The following is a 25206-nucleotide window of genomic DNA, read 5'->3' as shown; positions in this document are numbered from 1 at the left end:
TAACCTCTCAATAATGCAACAGTAGAACAATTAAGTAGCTATTGTGAATAAAAATACTTTTTAAAAAAAACAACCACAAAATTAAGGAAAATAGAAGGGGGGGGGGGGGGGGGGGGGGGATTTCGATAAGGCCATTTTCTTGCAGTCCCAAGATGGAAGGGGGGGCTGAGAATTTCGACAAGCAAGAAAATAGCCCTCTACCTTCTAATTTCCTTAATTTTGTGGCTAGAGTCAAATACTTTCTATAGAACAAACTTCACGTCCAACGAAATGAATAATTCATGTATGTGTATTAAGCATAGAGGGAGTAAAATGTAGGCAAGCAATAAACATTTCAGAACAACTACTAGTCGAATAAGACATGGGAGAGATGACGAATTTTGGCAAAGAGATTTATAGATAGACTAATACACTTGAAACAAATAGCCAAACCGAAAACTGCAGACATTACTAGTGCCTCCCCCGCGATCAAACCGACTTAAAAAATCAAATGAAACGCTGCCTAATTTGATCCGAATTCTCAACTAGCAGGCAAGTCGCAGCAATGAAGAATTGAGTGCGTGCGCGTTTACACGAAGGGGAGAATTCTGGCAGGGGAACACCGTCAATTCTCCCACCTCAACATTACACATTTCAAACAGGGTTAAATATGTTGTAGTAAAGTTCAGCTTCAGTCCACAGGGGAGCACTGTGTCACGGTCAAAAGATATGTGATTCAATCAGCAAACGTTCTCATCTCTTCAATCTCAGCTAGCTAGCCAGCCAATAGCTAATCAGCCAAGAAACGAAACTCAAATCAAATACACTCGCTAGAAATGAACGCTTTTCCTAATATCATGATTTATATCAACACCCTTATCTTGCTCATTCACTAAATATACTATTAAATAACTCTGACTGAAACCCAATAGCCTAAGGATGCTGAGCACTAATGCTATGCGGCAGACTAACTGAGTGACAGGCGTTTTTCTGAGTGATGACGTTTACATCTTCCCGGTGCTGTAGGGGTGGGGTCAAGGGACGTTGTAGTCCACCGCGTGGTGATATCTCGACCAATCACAGCGGACACCGTGTCACTCCAGGGGCTTCTTGCAGTCCCTGCTACTACCAAGCGCAGTATATTTAATTATTAAAGAATTGGTCAGTAAAACATTTTTTTTAAGAACTCTATAGTGCAAATGATGTGTGTTTATTGAAACGCATATCAGACTGACATTTTTCTTTTACCATCAAAAACAGCATTGGAAGCCAAGGCCTAATGATGCCACTGACAATGGATACAACAATGATTAGAGACAATCCTGAATGAATTGTGAATTATGATGAGTGAGAATGTTACAGAGGGTCAAAGATCATACCCCCAAGACATGCTAATCTCTCACTATTACCATTAACCACAGAGGTTATGTCTTGGGGTATGATCTTTGCTTCAGTTTACCAATTTGCTCATCACTGAACAGTCAATAGACATGCATTACTTTAGTGGGATTGCCCTTTAAAACCCCCCAAATATGTAAAACAGGCATTGTATAAAATGCTCAAATAAGGCACACAGTGTGTGTGTCGGTTGTCCTCCATGGGTTCCTCATCATCGTTAATCTGAATAGAAAAACACAAATGGGAAACAATCAACATAATTCAATAGACAATTAATAAACCGTCCCTACAGAAAAATCAAATGATATCACAGAAATTATTATTCAACCTTGTCCTCACCTGGTTTTGAACTCACAACTTATTGGTTCACAGCATTTCAATCTTGCCACTACAACACTATGTCTGTGTCAATAACAGATTTCACCTGTATACCTACAATTTGGAATTCAAAGTGAAGCTCAGCTTTGTTAAAAAAATTAATTCAAGATAAATATAATATTTTCTCAAAGTGATTGAGGCATAACATTGAAACAGAACATTATGTCCCTCCATCATTAGACAACTATACAGAATATTATGTCCCACCATCATTAGACAACTATACAGAATATTATGTCCCTCCATCATTAGATAACTATACAGAATATTGTGTCCCTCCATCATTAGACAACTAAACATAAAACGCAGTGGTTCGAGTCCAGGCTGTATCACAACCGGCCATGATTGGAAGTCCCATAGGGCGGCACACAATTGGCCCAATGTCCTCTGGGTGTGGCCGGTGCAGGCCGTCATTACTATTAAGAATTTGTTCTTAGCTGACTTACATAGTTAAATTTTAAAAATATATCAATGCCACTCTTTTGCAAAGTGCAGAGATGTTTTATATGTAATGAATGTGTATAAGAATGCTATAGACTTTGTGGCGCAGAAGAAATGTACAGTGCACTTGACATTGTGAGTTCAAATCCCATGTGAGGTCATACTTCAGCTGAACAGTGAACCTCTAACTTTAAAACAACCATTTCATTACTTTGCTTATAATGGTTTGGGATGGATTGAGACCATTAAGGACCATCCCATGACGTCCTGACGACTGGTAGAACCAATGTTTTGAGAAATTCTTAAACATGCAATCAAACGATTGCACATGTGAAATGTCACGTGAAGTGTTCTGAAAACAAATCATGTGATTTTCCACATGTAAAGTCATGTGGTTTTTCCGTAAGGAGGATGCCAGCGATCGGAATTTCCTGCTACACCACCTGGTCTGTGGCCATGACAGAGATCGGACACAAGTTTATTGTCAAGAATACATTTCTAAAAGTTGCCCAGAATCAGGTCAGTAATTATGTGACTGTCTGAAAACACCAACAGAAAAGTAGCAGTGCTCAGTACACTTGACATTAAGTGTGCACAAATGCTCTCTGGATTTGAACTTGCAACCTTTTGGTCTGGAGTGGATTAATGTCTCAGAAGTGCCACCAGATATTTATTTGATACCAAGAACATACCACTCTAAAAAAAGAGGAGTACGGTTACAGTAGAGTGTTGTTCCCTGGTTTACAAAAATCTCATTAACATAAGGTACCTTCAGAGGTACAGAAAGGAATTCACATGGTGCTGGTCGGTACCGTTTTAGGGTGCATGTGCGGATAATTTAGTGTAATAACATGACGACCGCAAGGCACTAAGGAGGGCGTACGGCCCAGTACATCACCGGGGCCAAGCTTCCTGCTATCCAGGACCTCTATACCAGGCGGTGTCAGAGGAAGGCCCTAAAAATGGTCAAAGACTCTAGCCACCCTAGTCATAGACTGTTCTCTCTGCTACCGCACAGCAAGCGGTGCCGGAGCACCAAGTATAAGTCCAAGAGGCCTACAAACAGCTTCTACTGATTCGTTTTGGCGTCGGCCCTGGTAAGAACTTGTGACAATCAAGAGCTGCACTGTTATGGGGTTTTAATGTGCCTTTTACAGTAGCTTAATGGCAGCGGGTTACCAGAAAGTTCATGTTTGATTTTCAATAACTTAATTTCAACTAGCTGCAAGTCAGTTATTGTAAATTTGGCTGTAAATGATCGTATGTAATATGTCAACTCACTGACTAGACGGTTTGTCAGGGAAGTGACTATTACAACGACAGTGAACAGCTATAAATGAAATAGTGAACAGCTCTTTGGTATAACATGCACTTATGTCAGTCAGCCTTTAACAAGGCTGGAGAACTGACACTCTACAACCTTTGTTTATGAACAGAATCCAATTGAGCACATTCACTGGGATGGCATCCCCTTTCTTGGGAGACCAAAAAGAGCTACAAGTAGCTGAAAGCCACACCTTCAATATTCTGATAGACTGCCACTGCTACGGTATGCTACGAATTAGCAAGTAACGTTGCATGCTGTAAACAGAAGACTCAGGGAAGGCACAGTAGGTTACCTGCATGTATTGCTAGAGTCAGCAAGACACCTGTAGGTTAATGGCAAACGTTTTGCCACTAAGTTTTTGTGAATTGTACAATAACATACTTACTGACAAATGATTTCCAGTTAAGAACTTACAAATTCACAGCAACAAGTTGCCATTAAATTACTGGAAAATGTACAATGACCTCTTTGCATTGCCACTCATCAGTAACACATACATTTGCAGAACAGACAGTGTCAAAGGAGATGCTCAATTTGCATTGGCATAACCATCAAACACTTAAACTGCTACAACACTTCCACTGACTGTTGGTACAAATACACATATATTTGACCTCTCCCTCAACTATGCTAATGAGCCCCACCAGTACATTGCCATCACCTATCAAAGTGCTGTGATGACCATACCTTATTTTCAAAATATTGTCTAGAAAAATGTCCCATTATACCTACAAGGTACCGAACTGTACCATGTGAGCTCATATGAATTTGTTCTTAACTGACTTGACTAGTTAAATAAAGGTTACATAGGTTGCCAATAAGTCTGGAGCCATATATCTTTAATACTCAGAGACCTGTTGTCACATGTGCTCACGTTATCATGGCCGCGGGAAGATGTTTTGGGTTGGGGTGCTGTCGAAGGTGGGTTTTAGTTCCCTAATTTTGTCAGGGGGATTATTTTTCCACGTAACCCCATAAAATCAAGTGATCAAATGAGATCCCACAAGATCACGTTTTCATGTTATCGCTTAAAATCCACATGGTTTTTCTGTGATAGGTAGATACATACAGCTGAGTGAGAGGTTTCTCCCAGCTCCCTCCTAAACCAGAGAAGAGTTAACATGGTCATACCTCCTCCCTCCATGAAGAGGTGTCTGGTTCAGGGGACACAGGTAGTAGACCACCACTCCAGGATTACCCAGCGGGTTGTTAGCACACTGAACCTGCAAACAGTCAACAAGTCACAGGGACGCATAGTATTATACAGAGCCCATGATCACACGGAACTCCCTTCCATCTCCAATTACTAAAGCAAATGACCTTTAAAAAACATAGATGGCAAAAAAAACTCCTTTAGTAATCAAGGCACTCTTATGTAGTGGAACATTTAAAGCCTTTATCATTTACGGCTTATGCATAGCAAGAATTTTAAAAACATAACGTGTTCCTCAAACAACAACCTACAAAGAAAAAGTACTGCTTGTTTGGTTTGACCTAACTGCTGGGTTGCAGGTGTTGGGTCACTTATTTGGGTTGGTTTCCTTAAAAAGAGTAAGGTTGTGTTGTTAATGCTTGGTTATTGGTGCTGGGTTATTAAGATATATCCCAGCAGGTCAGATCAGAAGACTGAAGGTTGTATTCACTTTGACCCTGCCCTTTGGTTTCTGCAGGGGTTTGCTATGACATTGACCCAACAAAACAACAGTCAACAATTAGATTGTAACTTTACATGAAGTAATGTTGTATTTATGTTGGAAGACTGTGGAATCTAACAGACAATGAGGAACCATTCTTCCTGGTACAAATAACGCCATCTAAACAATTTAACTGTCTGTTTTCTTAAAGACACAATCTATTGTACTGATGGACGATCAGATATAACTTTGTCATTGTTCATCTGTAGAACATAGAAGTCATATTTCTGAGATACATAGTGAAGATATTCTACCCTGGATGCTGTATCGAAAAATCACAAGATACGTAAACTAGGTAAGGCTAGCATGCTAACACAAGTAGCATAGGCTAAACACATCTTTATCTACTGATCTAGTGTTTAACATACTGTAAATACTTGATTGTTAAGGTAAAAGCTACCAAACAGTGCTACATGAACAAACAAACAATACTTTATGGAGGAAAGTTCCATAGCAGGTATCATCCAATTAAAGTCATATCGGCCTATAACTTGAACAGGAACATTACGTTTACCGAGCCAATCAACATTTTTGCATCTGACGAGCCAAAACAAATCATTCAAATCATTCTTGAGGGCTCTGTCCTATCATTCTGTCTGCATGTGAGCGAAATTCAGCAATAATTTTTTAGGAACAATTAAAAAGTACCATCGTTTTATATTCAGGTCTGAAAAATGCCACGCGTAGTCGTACAGCAAATCCGGAAATGGAAGAACCCACGACATGTCTAGTCATCATTTTTGAGACAAAATGGACACCTGTGGTGCAGAGTCAAAGGTGCTGTGTAGGGTTTATCATCTGTGTGTTGTACGTCATTTCTGAAGTACAATCTTATTTTATCTTTATTTAACAAATGTTTGCTTTCACATTTTCAACAAACTTAGTGCTGTTGAAAACCTATTCCTGGGTTTTTCCTCCTCAGCTTTTCCACATTGTCATTATTGACGTCATCATTCAATCATAATCTGTATTATTTTTTCAAGTTGTTAATAGTTGGCTATGTGTTGTAAACCAGTAATTAAGAAGTACATTTGTTTAGTACTTAAAATAAATCAAAATAACTTATTAAGTATAACATTAAGTTACCTTTTTCCATCTTGTGGACAAAACACCAGTTGTTCAGATTTGATGGGTGATCTTTCTTAGAGGGGCCAATGTGTTGGGTCATGTTTCCAGAAAATCCTTGGTAATGGTCAAAAAGAAATCTACACGCTAAAATATTAAATCAATATATTACAAAAACAAAGCTTCAAAAAATACATGTACATCCATGACCGTCACATCGGGGAAAGTGAAGGTGAAGAAGGAAGTTTCAAATATTCAAAACATATTCAAAAGCTACTCCTACCACAATGAACCTGTCTAACAAGTACTGCACACAATAATGTGATTACTGTGGCTAGTCAGAATTACTGGAAAAGTTGTGTAATTTTTGCAACCATACTTGCAGGCCTGATGTGGCCCATAAAACATCAAAATAAGGCCTTGTTTTTTTTTCACCTTTATTTAGCCAGGTAGGCTAGTTGAGAACAAGTTCTCATTACAACTGCGACCTGGCCAAGATAAAGCATAGCAGTGTGAACAGACAACAGCACAGAGTTACACATGGAGTAAATAATAAACAATAAACAAGTCAATAACATAGTAGAAAAAAAAGAATCTATATATATTGTGTGCAAAAGGCATGAGGAGGTAGGCAATAAATAGGCCATAGGAGTGAATAATTACAATTTAGCAGATTAACACTGGAGTGATAAATGATCAGATGAACATGTCCAGCTAGAGATACTGGTGTGCAAAAGAGCAGAAAAGTAAATAAAATAAAAACAGTATGGGGATGAGGTAGGTAAATTGGGTGGGCTATACACCGATGGACTATGTACAGCTGCAGCGATCAGTTAGCTGCTCAGATAGCAGATGTTTAAAGTTGGTGAGGGAGATACAAGTCTCCAACTTCAAATATTTTTGCAATTCATTCCAGTCGCAGGCAGCAGAGAACTGGAAGGAAAGGCGGCCAAATGAGGTTTTGGCTTTAGGGATGATCAGTGAGATACACCTGCTCGAGCGCGTGCTACAGGTGGGTGTTGCCAACGTGACCAGTGAACTGAGATAAGGCGGAGCTTTTACCTAGCATAGACTTGTAGATGATCTGGAGCCAGTGGGTCTGGCTACGAACATGTAGCGAGGGCCAGCCGACTAGAGCATACAGGTCGCAGTGGTGGGTGGTATAAGGTGCTTTAGTAACAAAACGGATGACACTGTGATAAACTGCATCCAGTTTGCTGAGTAGAGTATTGGAAGCTATTTTGTAGATGACATCGCCAAAGTCGAGGATCGGTAAGATAGTCAGTTTTACTAGGGTAAGTTTTGCAGCGTGAGTGAAGGAGGCTTTATTGCGAAATAGAAAGCCGACTCTAGATTAGATTTTGGATTGGAGATGTTTGATATGAGTCTGGAAGGAGAGTTTTCAGTCTAGCCAGACACCTAGGTACTTATAGATGTCCACATATTCTAGGTCGGAACCATCCAGGGCGGTGATGCTAATCGGGCGTGCGGGTGCAGGCAGCGAACGGTTGAAAAGCATGCATTTGGTTTTACTAGTGTTTAAAAGCAGTTTGTCACGCCCTGGTCTTAGTATTTTGTGTTTTCTTTATTATTTTGGTCAGGCCATGGTGTGACATGGGTTATTTATGTGGTGTGTTTTGTCTTGGGGTTTTTGTAGGCTATGGGATTGTGGTATAGTAGAGTTGTCTAGGTAAGTCTATGGTTGCCTAGAGTGGTTCTCAATCAGAGGCAGGTGTTTATCGTTGTCTCTGATTGGGAACCATATTTAGGCAGCCATATTCTTTGAGTGTTTCGTGGGTGATTGTTCCTGTCTCTGTGTTAGTTGTCACCAGAATAGGCTCAGTCACTTTGGATTTTCTTTTTTCATTGTTTTGGAAGAGAAGAGAACGAGCGCCATTCTCCTTGCGGAGATGGTGCTAAATACATCAACACGGTCGGTCCCTGGGATTGGGCTGGCCAACACGATTCGTTTTGCTTGGAAGGAAAAGGAGTTGGAGCCTTTAGGACGGGAAACTTGTGGAAGGATAATATTGATGGGGATTCTAAAGCTGACGGTGAAGGACGTGTTTTGTTTCCAAGGCAACTCGTTGGAGGGAGCACACGACGTGGCACTATATACAGAGGAGAAACACGATGATATCCTGAGAAGAATAACTTTCGGGTTGTAACTGTCAACATTTACAACCCATACGTTAAGGATGAAGAGGTGAGGGCCTTTCTGGGGAGATACATGGATAACGTCTCCTCAGCAAGGCACCTCAAAGACTCCCTTGGGTTTTGGAATGGGAGGAGAGGCTTCCAGGCCCTCCTCAGAGAGGACCCAAAGGGACATGGTGGCTACCTCCATCCTCCTGCTATGTTCTCCCTAGGGGCTGACAGGGGGACGTTGCTTTATGCACGTCAGCCCCCGTTTTGCAGGCGCTGTATGGCATACGGCCACATATTCGCCTCGTGCAGCACAAGAAAATGCAGATTTTGTGGATCTGAGGAACACGAGGCGAAGGATTGTGACAAGCCTAAGGCGTGCCACGGGTGTGGCTCGTCAGCACACCTGTGGCGGGGGTACCCGGCTCGTCAGAGGTCATATGCGTCTGCGGCTGGGGGGGGAGCAGGAGCGGGGGATGGGGGAAGAAGAGGAGGGGAAGGAAGCAAGCCTCATGACCAGAGTACAGGTCCAGAGGGGAAGGCCGCAAGGAAGGAGGAGGAGCTTGAAGCGGCGGATGGAAGAGAGAAGGAAACGGAAGGCACGGGAGTAGGAGAACCAGGAAAAGCGGTGGAAGAAGGCAACCGAGTGGAGGAGCATGAGAGAGAAGAAAGCGAGGGAGGAGTGTTGGAGAAGGAGACGGTGGAAGAGCAAGTGGACTGGGGGGAAAGTGCCCTGGTGGAAGAGATGAGGGGTATGGTGGAGGAGCTGGTGGGGGGGGAGGGTGGTATCTCTCCACTGCCATCACCAAAGAAGAGAATGAAGAGGAGGGTGCGATTGGCCGACAGTGAGAGGGAGGGGATGGCCAAGAGAGTGATGGGGGTGGGAGAAACCTCTGGGTTGCTGCTGGTTTCCCCAGGCCCTCAACTTCTGTTGGGTGGGGACACACCTAACAAGACTCAGGACTGGGTACAGGAGGAGGTGGGGAGTTTTTTGTTTGGGGACTCAGCCTCCCCGATTTTTTTCCAATCCAGCTGCAGCACTGGGGAGGGGGAGGATTGTGGGGGTAGACCCAGGGTGCAGGGCACCCCGGAGCCAAACACTATTCCTGCATCCTGGGTTGGTGAGATGGAGGAAGTGGGGGGGATGTCGGGAGTACGGATGGTGTTTTCACCGGTAGATATGGAGCAGGGGAGCATCGGGTGAGTCTCCTGTTTTTGATTTTTTTCTGTCTGGGTTTAGAATTTGAGTGTATTACATGTTTTTATTTGATTCTTTCATGGGGTCTAATTTTACTTTTGTTACTTTAAATGTAAGGGGTTTAAGGGATTTTGTTAAGAGGAGGGCGGTTTTTAGTTATTTGGAGGGTGTGGGGTTTGATTTTTGTTTTTTACAGGAGGTTCACCTGAGGGATGGAGGGGATGTTAGTAGGTTTAAGAGGGAGTGGGACAAGGGGGAGTCGGTTTGGGGTATTGGGGGAGTGCACTCATCGGGGGTAGGGATTTTGTGTGGGCACAGGGAGGTAAAAGTGGAGGATTCTTTTGTGGTAATGCAGGGGAGGGTTATAGGGTGGATGTCACGATAAGGGATTGTAAATTTAGAATAGTGGTGGTGTATGGGCCACAGGTGGTGGCAGACAGGAGGGAGATGGTGGACTGTCTGACGCCCCTGTGTGTCACAAATAGGAAATTAGTGATAGGGGGGGATTTTAATACAGATTTAGGAATAGGGGGGGATAGCAGTGCAGGCGCCATTACCAGGCTAATGGCTTGCCATGGTCTGGTTGATGGTGGTCTGCACACTACTCCGAAAATGGCCGGTCCTACATGGCGCAACTCCAGGGGGGTTGAGCGGAGGCTCGACTATATTTTTGTACCCAGGTCTTTGGGTAAGTTGTCTGGGCGGCTGTTGCCTGTTTTCTTTTCGGATCACGACCGGGTGCTCCTGCAGGTGGGGTCGCCAGTCTGCCTCTTTGGTAGGGGGTACTGGAAGTTAGATCGGGATGTGCTGGAGGAGCAGGCTTTTGTTGACGGGTTTTATGATTTCTTTTGGAGGCTTGAAGGCCTCCGGTCCATGTGCGAGGGGGTGTTAGAGTGGTGGGAATTAGTTAAGGTGAGGATTAGGGCTTTTATAATAGGGTATTGCAAGAGGGAAAAAAGGGAGGAGAGGAGGGAGGTGGATCGTATCCAAAGGTTAATTGAACTCGAGTATGAGGCAGGCAACCTCGGCGGGTCGTTTGACTGGGAGAGATCCGCTACCCTAAAGGCGCAGCTCAGGGAGTTGCAGGAGAGGAAGGCTCGAGCTTTCCTGGAGCGTGCGCATAGTGGCTTTCTAGAACACAATGAGACTTGTTCCGCTATGTTCTTTAAGTCGGTTAGGGCCAGACAGAGTAGGAAGGTAATGCATGGCATTAGGGAAGAAAATGGTAGTATAGTTAGAGAACCAGAGGATATGGTCAGGGTGACAACTGATCATTTCCAAGGTTTATTTAAGGAAAGGGAAATAGATGTAGAGCAGGGAAATGTGTTTTTAGAACACTTGTCCAGGCGGTTGCCGGAGGACATTAGAGAAGTGATGGAGGCCCAGATTTCACTAGAAGAGGTTGAGAGCGCTCTTAGGAGGATGGGAAAAGGGAAGGTGCCTGGGATGGATGGGCTGCCGGCTGAGTTTTATCTCAAGTTTTGGGGTATACTTGGACCAGTGGTCCTCGAAGTCTTGAAGGCCATCCTTGAGACTGGGGTCCCGGGGGGATCAATGGCTGTTGGTGTGCTGTCACTTTTATATAAGAAGGGGGAAGTAACAGACCTTGGCAACTGGCGGCCATTGACCATGCTGTGCGTAGATTACAAGCTACTTGCAAAGGTTTTAGCAGACCGGTTGCGCACAGCCCTTCCCTACGTCGTTCATGAGGATCAGACGTGCGGGGTAGAGGGCCGCTCTATTAGATGGAGCCTACAGTTAATCAGGGACTCCATCGCTTGGGTTGAAGATAGAGGACTGCCTTTAATGGTAGCAGCGCTAGATCAGGCGAAAGCCTTTGATCGCGTGAATAGATCCTTTTTATTCAGAGTGTTAGGTTGATTAGGATTTGGGGAGAAGTTCATAGGATGGATTCGTACATTATATGTCGGAGCGGGGTGCCGAGTTAGTGTAAATAGTCACTTGGGTGACGTTTTTGACCTCTCGTCTGGGGTCAGGCAGGGGTGCCCACTCTCGGCTCTCCTCTTCGTTCTGTACATGGAGCCTCTGGGGGCTGCCATTAGGGCAGACACAGGGGTGGAAGGCTTGTTGATCCCTGGAAGTGGTGGGCTGCGTGTTAAGATGACGCAGTACGCCGACGACACTTCCTTGCTGCTGTGCAAGGACTCGTGCCTGACAAGGTCCCTTGCCATCTTTGGGGATTTCACCCGAGCGTCGGGAGCAGTTCTGAACCATGCAAAGTCTTCCGTCAAGTTTTTCGATAGATGGCGCGGTAGAACGGATGTGCCCGGGGGGTTATCTCTCTGTGAGGGGGCCCTGAGGATTCTCGGGGTCCATTTTGAGACCTCCGGCTCAGCGACGCTGAACTGGAACATGCGTATCGCAGTGGTACAGAGGAAGCTAGCAATGTGGAAGGCTAGGTATTTGTCTTTTATGGGCAAAGTCCTGGTCCTAAAGGTGGATGTGTTGCCGTCTCTTTTGTATTTGGCGTACATCTACCCATTGCCGGCTTGTCTGAGGAGGCCTCTAGTGAGGCTTGTGTTTCAGTTCATGTGGAGTGGCAGGTGCGAGTGGGTCGCAAGGGCACGCATGATCTGTCCCATCGGGGAGGGAGGTAGGGGGGTACCACATTTCCCCCTCAAGCTGGACACAATTTTTGTTTCTTTCTTGTTAACAGAGCTTGCTCATCCAGTGATACACCCATCCGGTTACCTCCTGCGGGTGTTCTTCTCGTATCAGGCGAGAAGCGTAATGGTGTGGTCTAACACGGGTCCTCGGGCAGAACAGCTGCCGTGGCATTTTGGTCATGCGGCCAAGTGGCTGCGTGCGCACCCTGAGGTTGAAGTTGCCCGAGTAGGTTTAGATCACAGGCACTTGTACGAGGAGGCCAGAAAGGCAGGGAGTCCGGTGCCTGTAGTGGGCATCTCGGAAGTGGTCTGGGAGGGAGTGCAGGCGCGGAGTCTGGACAACAGGCTCAAGGACCTGAATTGGTTGAGCCTCCATAGGTGCTTGCCGGTACGTTCCATCATGTACCGGTATAGTTTGGTGCAATCCCCCACCTGTCCAAGATCCTCTTGTGGCAGGGAGGAGACTGTGCGCCATGTCTTTTGGGACTGTGCCTTTGCCGGAGTAGTATGGTCTAGGGCACGGGTGTTGTTAGGTTTGGTAAGGGGGGATTTTGTATTGACGTGGGCCAGGTTAGAGAGAGGTGTAGGGAGAGCGAGAGGGACGGATAGGGACAGGTTTCTGCTCTGGCTTCTCATGAGTCTCTTTAAACGGGGGCTGTGGGAAGCCAGGCAGAACATGGTGAAGACAGGGAGAGATTGGGGGGTGGAAGGGATAGTGAGGAGGGTGGAAGGAGATTTGAGGGGGAGGATGAAGAGGGAGGAGAGGAAGTGGGGGCAGCATGCTGCTCGGGAGAGGTGGAAGGGGGGTTTAGGGCTGGGTGTCATTTAGATTTGTAAGGGGATAGATTAGGGACGGAGAGATAGGGAAAGGTATTTTATAGGGTGACGGGAGGGAAGATGCTCCCCTGAGGTTTTGTTTGGGGTTTATGTTTAGTTAAATTAGTTAAATTAAAATACCATTATTTGAGTATGTATGAAAATTATGAGTTGTAAAGAATGAATGGTATTGAAGATAATAAATTATTTTTTATTTAAAAAAGATAGGGCTGTTTAGGTTTTTCACGTTTCGTTTCTTGTTTTGTATTGTTCGTTATTATCTTTATTAAAGATGTATCGAGATAACCATGCTGCATTTTGGTCCTCCTCTCCTTCATCGGAAGAAAACCTTAACAGAATCACCCACCACAACAGGACCAAGTGGCATGGTGACAGGCAGTGGCAGCAGGAGCAGCGAAAGGAGGAATGGACATGGGAGGACGTTTTGAACGGTAAAGGTTGTTACACTTGGGAGGAGATCCTGGCTGGAAGAGATCGCCTCCCATGGGAACAGGTGGAGGCACTTAGGAGAGCAGAGGCAGCCGGAGAGAGGAGCCGGTGATACGAGGGAACACGGTTGGCAAGGAAACCCGAGAGTCAGACCCAAAAATGTATTGGGGGGGGCACACAGGGAGTATGGCGAAGCCAGGTAGGAGACCTGCGCCAACTTCCTGTGCTTACCGGGGGGCTAGAGAGACCGGGCAGGCACCGTGATATGCTGTGGAGCGCACGGTGTCTCCAGTGCGGGTGCATAGCCCGGTGCGGTACATACCAGCTCCTCGTATCGGCTGGGCTAGAGTAAGCATCGAGCCAAGTGTCATGAAGCCGGCTCTACGCATCTGGTCTTCAGTGCGTCTCCTTGGGCCGGCTTACATGGCACCAGCCTTGTGCACGGTGTCCCCGGTTCGCCTGCATAGCCCAGTGCGGGCTATTCCACCTCGCCGCACTGGCAGGGCGACCGGGAGTATTCAACCAGGTAAGGTTGGGCAGGCTCGGTGCTCAACAGCTCCAGTGCGCCTGCACGGTCCGGTCTATCCAGTACCACCTCCACGCACCAGCCCTCCGGTGGCAGCTCCCCGCACCAGGCTTCCTGTGCGTGTCCTCGGCCCAGTACCACCAGTGCCAGCACCACGCACCAGGCCTACAGTGCGCTTCGCCTGTCCAGCGCTGCCAGAGCCTTCCTCCTCTCCAGGTCGATGAAGACTGCTGCACAGTACTGTCTTTTATCGATGGCGGCTATGATATCGTTTAGTACCTTGAGCGTGGCTGAGGTGCGTTTCAATCGGTGACGTCACTCGCTCTGAGGCCTTGAAGTAGTTGTTCCCCTTGCCCTGCAAGGGCCACGGCTTTTGTGGAGCGATGGGTAACGATGCTTTGTGGGTGGCTGTTGTTGATGTGTGCAGAGGGTCCCTGGTTCGAGCCAAGGTAGGGGCGAGGAGAGGGACGGAAGCAATACTGTTACACAGGACAATGCTCCATCACATGTATCCAAGTACTCCACTGCCTGGCTAGCCCTTCCTCACCTGACTTAAATCTTATTGAGAACTTGTGGGCCCTTTCAAGATTTACAGTGAGTGAAGACACAGTATTTGGGAGGCTGTGGTTGCTGCTTCAGCGAAAGTTGATCGTGAACAGATCAAGAAACTGACAGACTCCATGGATGGAATGCTCAAGGCAGTTATTGAAAAGAAGGGTGGCTAGTATATTGGTCACTGAATATTTTTGAAAGGCCAATTTTTTTATTTAATTGTCATTTTGTGTTACTCCTTTGTTACACTTACTCTAAAAATGGAGAATAAACAAGTGAGTTGGGAGAAATTATTTTTGTAATTTAGTTCCCTAATAATTCTGCACACTAGTCGCAGTTGTAAATGAGAACTTGTTCTCAACTGGCCTACCTGGTTAAATAAAGGTTAAATAAAACATGGTTGCCTAATAATTGTGCAAACTTATATATTCCCCTGAGAAAGACAAAACTCACTTTTCCTTTGTTAAACATTCAGGTTTGTTTGTTCAACAATACATTTAATCCTGAGGAATACAATTTGCCTAATAATTGTGCACGCAAGTGTAGATTCTGAAAAGTTGTCACTACTCAGATCTTACTTAATCTTAATTACATTCTGAGATCTGTATTCAAAACGTTTTAAAAGTAGCAATTTTTGGGGGATCTGTACTCATAGTCGTTGTCACGCCTTGGTCTTAGTATTTTGTGTTTTCTTTATTTATTTGGTCAGGCCAGGGTGTGACATGGGTTATTGTGGTGTGTTTTTGTCTTGGGGTTTTGTGGGGTGTCTACGTAGTCTATGGCTGCCTGAGGCGGTTCTCAATCAGAGTCAGGTGATTATCGTTGTCTCTGATTGGGAACCATATTTAGGCAGCCATATTCTGTGAGTGTTTGGTGGGTGATTGTTCATGTCTCTGTGTGTGTTAGCACAAGATAGACTGTTTAGGTTTTCACGTTACGTTTGTTGTTTTGTTTTGTTCGTTTTTTCTTCATCATTAAATATGTATCTAACTTACCACGCTGCATTTTGGTCCGACTCTCTTTCGACGGAAGAAAGCCGTAACAGTCGTAGTCATCTCAAAGTAACTATTTGTATGACTGAGTCACATGGGGTGAGGGGCTTGACCTTTCAATGTTTGCATTAAAACCAGTTAAATGGAACTAAATGTAATTTAAAATGCAATCTATGTATCCCCCAAAAGTAATTATTTATCATGAGTGCCGTACACAATTGTCCATACTCCAACAAAGGTAAAATCCCCCCTTATTGTGACTTATAAATTGCTCAAGTGTAGTCATTTTTTATGACACAAGCTCAACTACACAGTACAAATATACTAAAAAAATGAAAAAATTTAATATTTTGATGTACACTGCTCAAAAAAATAAAGGGAACACTTAAACAACACATTGGTGACCACATATCACTTCTCAGTTCCTATGCTTCCTGGCTGATGTTTTGGTCACTTTTGAATGCTGGCGGTGCTTTCACTCTAGTGGTAGCATGAGACGGAGTCTACAACCCACACAAGTGGCTCAGGTAGTGCAGCTCATCCAGGATGGCACATCAATGCGAGCTGTGGCTGTCAGCATAGTGTCCAGAGCATGGAGGCACTACCAGGAGACAGGCCAGTACATCAGGAGACGTGGAGGAGGCCGTAGGAGGGCAACAACCCAGCAGCAGGACCGCTACCTCCGCCTTTGTGCAAGGAGGAACAGGAGGAGCACTGCCAGGGCCCTGCAAAATGACCTCCAGCAGGCCACAAATGTGCATGTGTCTGCTCAAACGGTCAGAAACAGACTCCATGAGGGTGGTATGAGGGCCCGATGTCCACAGGTGGGGATTGTGCTTACAGCCCAACACTGTGCTGGACATTTGGCATTTGCCAGAGAACACCAAGATTGGCAAATTTGCCACTTTCGCCCTGTGCTCTTCACAGATGAAAGCAGGTTCACACTGAGCATGTGACAGACGTGACAGAGTCTGGAGACGCGGTGGAGAACGTTCTGCTGCCTGCAACATCCTCCAGCATGACCGGTTTGGCGGTGGGTCAGTCATGGTGTGGGGTGGCATTTCTTTGGGGGGCCGCACAGCCCTCCATGTGCTCGCCAGAGGTAGTCAGACTGCCATTAGGTACCGAGATGAGATCCTCAGACCCCTTGTGAGACCATATGCTGGTGCGGTTGGCCCTGGGTTCCTCCTAATGCAAGACAATGCTAGACCTCATGTGGCTGGAGTGTGTCAGCAGTTCCTGCAAGAGGAAGGAATTGATGCTATGGACTGGCCCGCCCGTTCCCCAGACCTGAATCCAATTGAGCACATCTGGGACATCATGTCTCGATCAATCCACCAACGCCACGTTGCACTGTCCAGGAGTTGGCGGATGGTTTAGTCCAGGTCTGGGAGGAGATCCCTCAGGAGACCATCCGTCACCTCATCAGGAGCATGCCCAGGCGTTGTAGGGAGGTCATACAGGCACGTGGAGGACACACACACTACTGAGCCTCATTTTGACTTGTTTTAAGGACATTACATCAAGGTTGGATCAGCCTGTAGTGTGGTTTTCCACTTTAATTTTGAGTGTGACTACAAATCCAGACCTCCATGGGTTGATAAATTTGATTTCCATTGATAATTTTTGTGTGATTTTCAACTATGTAAAGAAAAAAGTATTTAATGAGAATATTTCATTCATTCAGATCTAGGATGTGTTATTTTAGTGTTCCCTTTATTTTTTTGAGCAGTGTATTATGACAGACCAGCTAGATCTACTGTCTTTATTATATTACAACAGACCAGCTGTATCTACTGTCTCCATTTCACTTTGGCCATTGTTGTGGGCCTGCCCTTCCCCCAACAGCCTCAAATAGGCTATTTCATTTCACAAATATTTTTTTATATTATTAATTTCAAACAACGGCATTGGCATGAGAAAAACTTACCAGTCCAAAATGATGTTCTCTCCGTTCAAAAAATATTCCTCCATTTGGGAATCGCTAAATGAATCGTCCTCCAACAATCTCTGTCTCATTTTCCCGGTCAATTTCTTCTAAAATGGTGTGTACATCTGTATATCTAGACTTAGATTTAGCTTTCCCTGACTTAGTCGCCATACTGATTGATATATAAACAGCTGAAGACGCGCTTCAAAACAACGCTGTGCGTAACATGCGTGGCTCCTTCCGGTATGATACTTCAATGTCGAATGACCCTCTTTACGCCGGAGTTGACTACATGGGTTGGTCTTCCAACACATAAACATTACATATTGCCGTTTACCTCAGCTCATTGGCTATCTACCCAGCAAGATTTCAAGACGATCAGTGGTCATTGGGTTAAAATACAGTCAATCAACGAAACAGCGGTCATATCATTGGTGCACAATGATGTAATTACTTGTTGTCTTCAAATCGGATTCTTTCAGTCAATACGTCCCGCGAAATGAGCCATCAAGTTTGGTTGTGTTACAAACAAACCAGTTGATTGCAATGAAACCAAACATGACTGGAAAAGTCACGTTTTGTGTGTGTATTTACATCGAATGTGTCGTTGAAAATGGAATGAGATGGAATTCACGACACAAGCGGTTCACATTATGTTTCGTGTTAGGCTATAAAAATGGATTTTATCAAACAAAAGACCATTCATTGTGTAACAATGAGCATTGGGATTGCAAACAGGGGAAGATCGTCAAAGGTAAACTATTTATTTTATTGCAGTTTGTGATTTTGTTAAGCCTGTGCTGGTTGAAATAGTTGTTTTTTATGGGGCTCTATCCTCAGATAATCGCATCGTCTTCTTTCGAAGTAAATCCTTTTTTAAATCTGACAACGCAGTTGGATTAGCAAGATTCTAGGCTTTCGACCCATGTATTTTCATGAATGTTTAATATGACTATTTATGTAGCGATCACCGTATGTTGTCGAATTTAATCCCGCTAACGGGTTCGGTGCGCAGAGGTTAACTTCCTGACTGATGTCTTGAGATGTTGCTTCAATATATTCACATAATTTTCTTTCCTCATGATGCCATCTATTTTGTGAAGTGCACCAGTCCCTCCTGCAGCAAAGCACCTCCACAACTGGATGCTGCCCCTCCCGTGCTTCACTGTTGGGATGGTGTTCTTCGGCTTTTTCCTCCAAACATAACAATGGTTCATTATGGCCAAACAGTTCAAACCGTAGTCTGGCTTTTTAATGGCGGTTTTGGAGCAATGGCTTCTTCCTTGCTGAGCGGCCTTTCAGGTTATGCCGATATAGGACTTGTTTTACTGTGGATATAGATACCTTTGTACCTGTTTTCTCCAGCATCTTCACAAGGTCCGCTGTTGTTCTGGGATTGATTTGCACTTTTCACACCAAAGTACATTAATCTCTAGGAGACAGAATGCATCTCCTTCTTGAGCGGTATGAAAGCTGCATGGTCCCATGGTGTTTATACTTGAATACTATTGTTTGTACAAATGAACGTGGTACCTTCAGGCGTTTGGAAATTGCTCCCAAGGATGAACCAGACTTGTGGAGGTCTACAATTTTCTTTATGATTTATTTTGATTTTCCCATGATGTCAAGCAAAGAGGCACTGAGTTTGAAGGTAGGCCTTGAAATACATTCACAGGTACACCTACAACTGACTCAAATTATGTAAATTAGCCTATCAGAAGCTTCTAAAGCCATCACATAATTTTCTGGAATTTTCCAAGCTGTTAAAAGGAACAGTTAACTTTGTGTTGTCACGCCCTGGCCGTAGAGAGGTTTTTATTCTAATGATATAATAGTTGTCATTTTCCTTTTGGGTTTTGTGGGGTGTTGTTTTCTGTTTAGTGTCTGACGGAACTGACGGAACTGTTCGCTTTAGCTTTTGGATTTGTTATTTTTGTTTGAGTGTTTCTTGTAAATAAATATCATGAACACTTTCCACGCTGCGCTTTGGTCCACTCTTCCTTCCACGACAACGAGCGTTACACATGTATGTAAACTTCTAACCCACTGGAATTGTGATACAGTGAAATAATCTGTCTGTAAACAATTGTTGGAAAAATTACTTGTGTCATGCACAAAGTAGATGCCCTAACCGACTTGCCAAAACTATAGTTTGTTCACAATAAATATGTGGAGTGGTTGAAAAATGAGTTTTAATGACGCCAACCTAAGTTTAACTGCCGACTACAACTGTAATATGTATGTATATATATATATATAAATGATTAACAAATATATATAAATGATTAACAAATATCAACAAAAAAAAGAGGAATAGTCACATGCAAACAAGCATACATAAAAGCTATTTACATTGCCAGGAATCCAAAACAAACAAATCATATTCATTAATAATACAAGTTTCAATTGGCTTTTTGTTTTTCCTTTTAGTTATAGTGCCATATTGTTTAAATGAATTTACAAAGTGAAATGTACCTAATATTATTAGCAGTTGAATAAAATATACTATATACTAAATATATCTTTATCAGTGTCAGAACATATGAAATAAATCATTATATCAAAACCATTAAATTGTACAACCAGTCCTGTTTTCTTTGTAACAAAGTTCTGTATGATTTTTTAAAAATATATCTACTATAGGTAAAACAATGATAAAAAATGGTCTCCTCCATTTCATAGAAATCACAATTATAGTCAATATTCAGCTTGAATCTTTCCAAAACGTTTCACAGGATAAATTCTATATAACATTTTAAATGAAACTTCCTTTACCTTGTTACCACGAAAACATAATTGACCTTGTTGCCATGGAAACGTAACTTACCTTGTTACTGATACAATGTGTGTTAGCCATTGCCTATGCTTTCCCCAATTGTATATCACCATAGATATTCAACCCAAAACATCATGCTGGGGGAAGTGTAGCATCACAAATAGGGATGCATGATAGATCGGTGAACATATCGGAATCGGACAACATTAGCTAAAAATGCCAACATCGGTATTGGCCGATGTCTAGTTTAACGCCGATGTGCAAAGCAAAGCCTATGTCAAAGCTTACGTGCATACCTAATGTAGGTAGATGATGTTAGAAATTAGATATGTAGACGGGCGAGTCGGTCAAGGATCGATTCAGACAAGGTGGTAAATTGTATGACAAGCTACAGTTTATTCAGAGTGAAGGTATCTAGAACAGCGTAATTACGGCTCTCCCGCTGGTTCATACGGAACTGCAGACGAAGAAGAGACCGATACAATCAGTACACCACTTATATATAGAACAGAAAGTAGGTTGATTCTGGAAGATCGGATCTTTGGATTGGTTCAGCTGGGGTGTAGTCTGTAGTCTTCCGCCATTGGCTCAGTTGTCTGTCCGTCATCGTAGAATCCTCTTCGGGCATACAATGTTCAGCTACAACGGAGATTATGTGTGTGCGCGCTGGTTTTGGCAATTAGTGTAATGCGGGAGCTATCCTGTAGAGGACCCCACAGGCTCTACTTTGAGTTGTAGCCCTTTATTAACAATAGTTTGGTCACCTGCATAAGAAATAGTATTTCTCTACAAAACCCTCTCTTCACGTCTCACCAGAGACGTGACACAACCTAACTGGATCCAGACACAAAGAGAAACTTCTCCCAAGGGGACTATGAAATAAGGCACGGTATTAAACAGAAATAGATATATGTGTATTACATCATGTTCTCCATTCAATCCCACTATGTACTAAGTTGGCTACCAGCCACCTAGGAACTTACAACCCTCATTTAACAGAGCGGAGAACAACAGCTCAAAATAAAAGTAAAATGCTTGTCTACATAAGCCAACTTTTTTCCCGCAGGAAAAAGTTGTGATTCCCTCTCTTCACATCTCCAAAGAGATGTGACTTAAACTAGGCAAGTCAGGCGGAATGATCCACTTGCATAACACATACATACATCCCCATAAGGCAACAGCAGATATAATGTAAACCTAAATAGGCACTCTCCTCATCCTCATCCTCTCCTCATCCTCGAATTCAAGTAGGTCTTTATCCAGCAGAGGAAACATCTGGGAAGGGGAGGAAGGGTCAATGGCTCTAGAGATAACCCTAGTGGTAAGGGAACGGATGCATGGAATGCAACAGCATCCACAGAGAACTAAAATGGCAGCGAACACCGAAATGGATACCAAAATGGAGGACACCAGGGTTTTATATTTACCAAACGCACTCATCCAGGAGTCCCACATCGAGGTATCCATCCCAGAATGAGATTTCATTTTACCATTAAGCGTCCGCAGACCTTCCAGAGCTACGGTCAAGCTACCATCGGAGGCTGTGTTATTAGGGATGAAAGTACAACACTGGTCACCAAACATAGAGCAAACTCCACCCTTCTCCGCCAGTAGCATATCCACTGCAATGCGATTCTGGAATGTCATAAGAGAAGTTGCAGCCAGGCTCTCATGCTCCATACCGTTATCACGCACCTGGCTCCTGTTATCTAACAAAAGACCGCTTGTTCTCGCAACCCCACGCTCTGAATGTGCCCTCCCTTCTGTATTTTTTCCAGCATGAGAAAGTCCCCTGGCCCTGACACTTTTAACAATGTTTCAAGTCAGCTATGTTGCATAACACTTGCATACATCAACACAAGCCAACAGCAGATAATATTCAATCATATATATGGTAATGGCTATAATGTAAAACACAGGATCCAATAATCCCTCTTTTTCACACCCCCAAGGGTGTGAACAAAAATTCAGCAATGAATCATATAACAGTAACAGAGTTTAAAATACCTTCATGTCAAAAGAGAACAGCTCATTCAAAAACAGAACAAAAGAAAATGGTGTGAAATTTAAGTCCCCCTTTTGACACCCACAAGGATGTCACTTAGCAAAAACAGGATAACACTTTATTGTTTATTGTCATGTAAGATACAGGATAAAACTTTGGTCATGGAAAACAGAGTAAAGCAAAGCAAAGCATTATTATAAACCATCTGGTCCTCTCAGCTACTCCTATCCTGCACCAGTTGGGCTTCATGCCACCCAGGGACTCGAAACCTTCACAACAGGGAGAACAAACATACTGGAAAGAAAACCCATCATAAAGATGTATAACAAGGAACTGTGGTGGTGTAAGATTTATTCCACTACCTCACCCACAGCATACCATGGGTCATCCTCAGTCAGTCTCATCCTCCCCTGAAAGCATGCTTCAGTATCAGCATCTCCAACTGGAGCATCAAGCAAAGGCATCATCATGCCTGAAGCCTTCACCACATCTGTAACAGACTTCTTGAAACACGGTATGATGCAAGCAGCACACCACATCAATAACAAAAATACAAAAATTAGGGTCAGAAATCCAGTAACCACCATTCTAGTGAACAGGCCAGACTCCTCCACCCCCGTCATGGTCCTCATCTCAGCAGATAGTGCATCAAGTGCATCAAGCCCACTAAGGGCCTTAGATATACTACCATCTGGACTGGTGTTATTAGGAATATACGTGCAACATTGTTCACCGAACATCTTGCATACGCCCCCCTGACTGGCAAGAAGCATATCCAAAGCAAGTCTATTCTGTCTGGCAACCCTAGATGTGGCCTCAAACTGTTCAGACATACCAGTGAGTGCATCACGGGGGTAATTAACAAAACGCTGTTGATCATAGTAGATGTAATGAATCCATGCAGTCTGTCTTGCATCCACTATGGCTGGACCTATAATCCATCATTCCTGCCCAAGGCCTGAAGCTCATGAGGAACCCCCACCGGCACTCCCAACAGGTTAGTGTGTATGTCAACTACATCCTCTGTCCATGGAGCACTACTTCTATGTCTCCCATGGGATGGAATGTTTTCAGGTCCCCTGGATACAGAACCCAACAGCTGTTCAGCAGTAACATCAACAATGGTCAGTGGAATTATCAAACTGGTCAGAGCACACGTACCTTGCCAGTCTCCTCTAAGAATGGGTCTCAGCACTCTTTTGGGTCCACAGATCCACCACACATCAGCCAGACCACTAGTTTGGTTTAGGCCTGTAACTGGCCAAGTGGAATTAATGGTTATGTTACTACTGCAATCAGCTTCAGGCAATCTCCCATAATCAATGCCATTACCTGTACCCGTGATGCAACTGTAATTACCCCCATATGCCTCAACACCCCAAGGGGCCCGATGAGGAGGTACTGTAGGAAACACAAGGCTCAAAGAGGAACAGAGAGTTGAATTGGCCTCAACCAGGTAAAAACCTCTCAGAATACACAACCACCCCTCTCCTTCTCCTATAGCAAATGGATGTGTAGCCAGAACAGGTCTATCATGACCAATGTTTCATGTAACTCATGTAGTCCTTTCTTTTCAGGGTCTTAACTGTATACCTCATATAAGAAAGCCACAAATTGTCCCTACCAATAACACCAGTCTCAGTGCCTAATTGATCAATAGCTGAATAGTCTCTAACATTAATTACCTGAATGGGATTTTTAACACAGTGGTGGCAGGTTCGGTCCAGGGGTGGTAGAGGAGTGTGTCTGGCCCTGGTTCATCTGGGACCTCTGGTTTTGGCAGCACCTTAATAGAAAACACCCATCGTGTCTGTCCCGGTCCTTTGTAGTCCGAGGGTGTAAGTGCCTGCATCAGAGAGCTTAATAGTTTTGATGGTTAGTAGGATTTCATCACCTTTACAAAGTTCAACAGTGCTCCCAGGTTTTCCCATATCATGGAAAACCTATCCACCTTTATGGGATCCCCTATGCTATAAGGATACCCTCTCTTCCAATCCCAGAACTGTCCCAAGTCGGTTATCCTGTAATCCCCATACGGACACCCTCCCAATTTAATATAATTTCATTTATAATTTTCGTCCACTTGTTCTGTAGACATACATTCAGCACTCCACGGGTCAGAACCTGGAATCCGCTGGTACATCACCATCTATTTCCATCGATTTCTCCAGAGTCCTGGAAATAAGGCCTCATACACAGGGAATTAGACAACAGCCCCATAAATCTAAAACAGTCACACAGGTGAATGTAGCCCATAATACAGTGATCATAATATTTTCCCCATTTTCTGAACATACTATCAAACCCAATTAATCAGAGAAGTATCCACCCCAGTGATTTCTGTCAACCCGTGAGCCAGGGTGGTCAAACCAGCTGAGGCTTCGGGCACTGATTCATCCGGAGCTGTGTTATTTGGGATGTCACCCACGATAAGACAGCTCAGACAAACAGCTTCCATGTGAAGCCCCACCCTTTCCCCGAGAACACATCACTTAGCAAGAGCCAGACACATCTTCACTTCTATGAACAAAAACAGGGGTGACAGGACAGGGAGGATTTTCTTCATTCGAGAGATGGCCCCCGGAATTCTGTTAATTCCAGTTCTCCTCTCGAACACTGTTTATTGTTCGATAGTGTCAGTGTGTCTTACCCTCCCACCGTGCGATATGAATCCGGGTAGCTCTTTCAGCTAGCTGTCACCAGGAGACCTTGGTATGGTCCCCCCAACAAGCCTCTGGGACTGGATTGAGTGACTTCACCTGCAGTTCACCTATAATGCATAAAATGCTGGACATACAGGCTTGGTTAACAAACAGTTTCTCATGTTTTATCTGATTCTATCTTTAACTTCTATGCCCATTTGTTAGCTACATTTTTTTAAATATTAGTTTCTTATCCAATAGGCCC

The 25206-nt window shown here is 44.0% G+C and overlaps 1 long non-coding RNA gene across 1 annotated transcript; it reads right to left on the bottom strand.

The window, feature by feature from the left end:
* Positions 1–376: 376 nt before the first annotated feature.
* On the bottom strand, positions 377–6526 carry LOC109873658 (uncharacterized). Its single transcript, XR_002252607.2, has 3 exons — positions 6304–6526; positions 4655–4746; positions 377–1599 (listed from the first exon to the last, which is right to left on the bottom strand). It is a non-coding gene; the product is annotated as an uncharacterized LOC109873658 (long non-coding RNA).
* Between the last annotated feature and the right edge of the window lie 18680 nt (positions 6527–25206).

Source organism: Oncorhynchus kisutch, linkage group LG29, assembly GCF_002021735.2.
Source record: "Oncorhynchus kisutch isolate 150728-3 linkage group LG29, Okis_V2, whole genome shotgun sequence".
NCBI lineage: Eukaryota > Metazoa > Chordata > Actinopteri > Salmoniformes > Salmonidae > Oncorhynchus > Oncorhynchus kisutch.
This window is presented reverse-complemented; position numbering and strand designations above follow the sequence as displayed.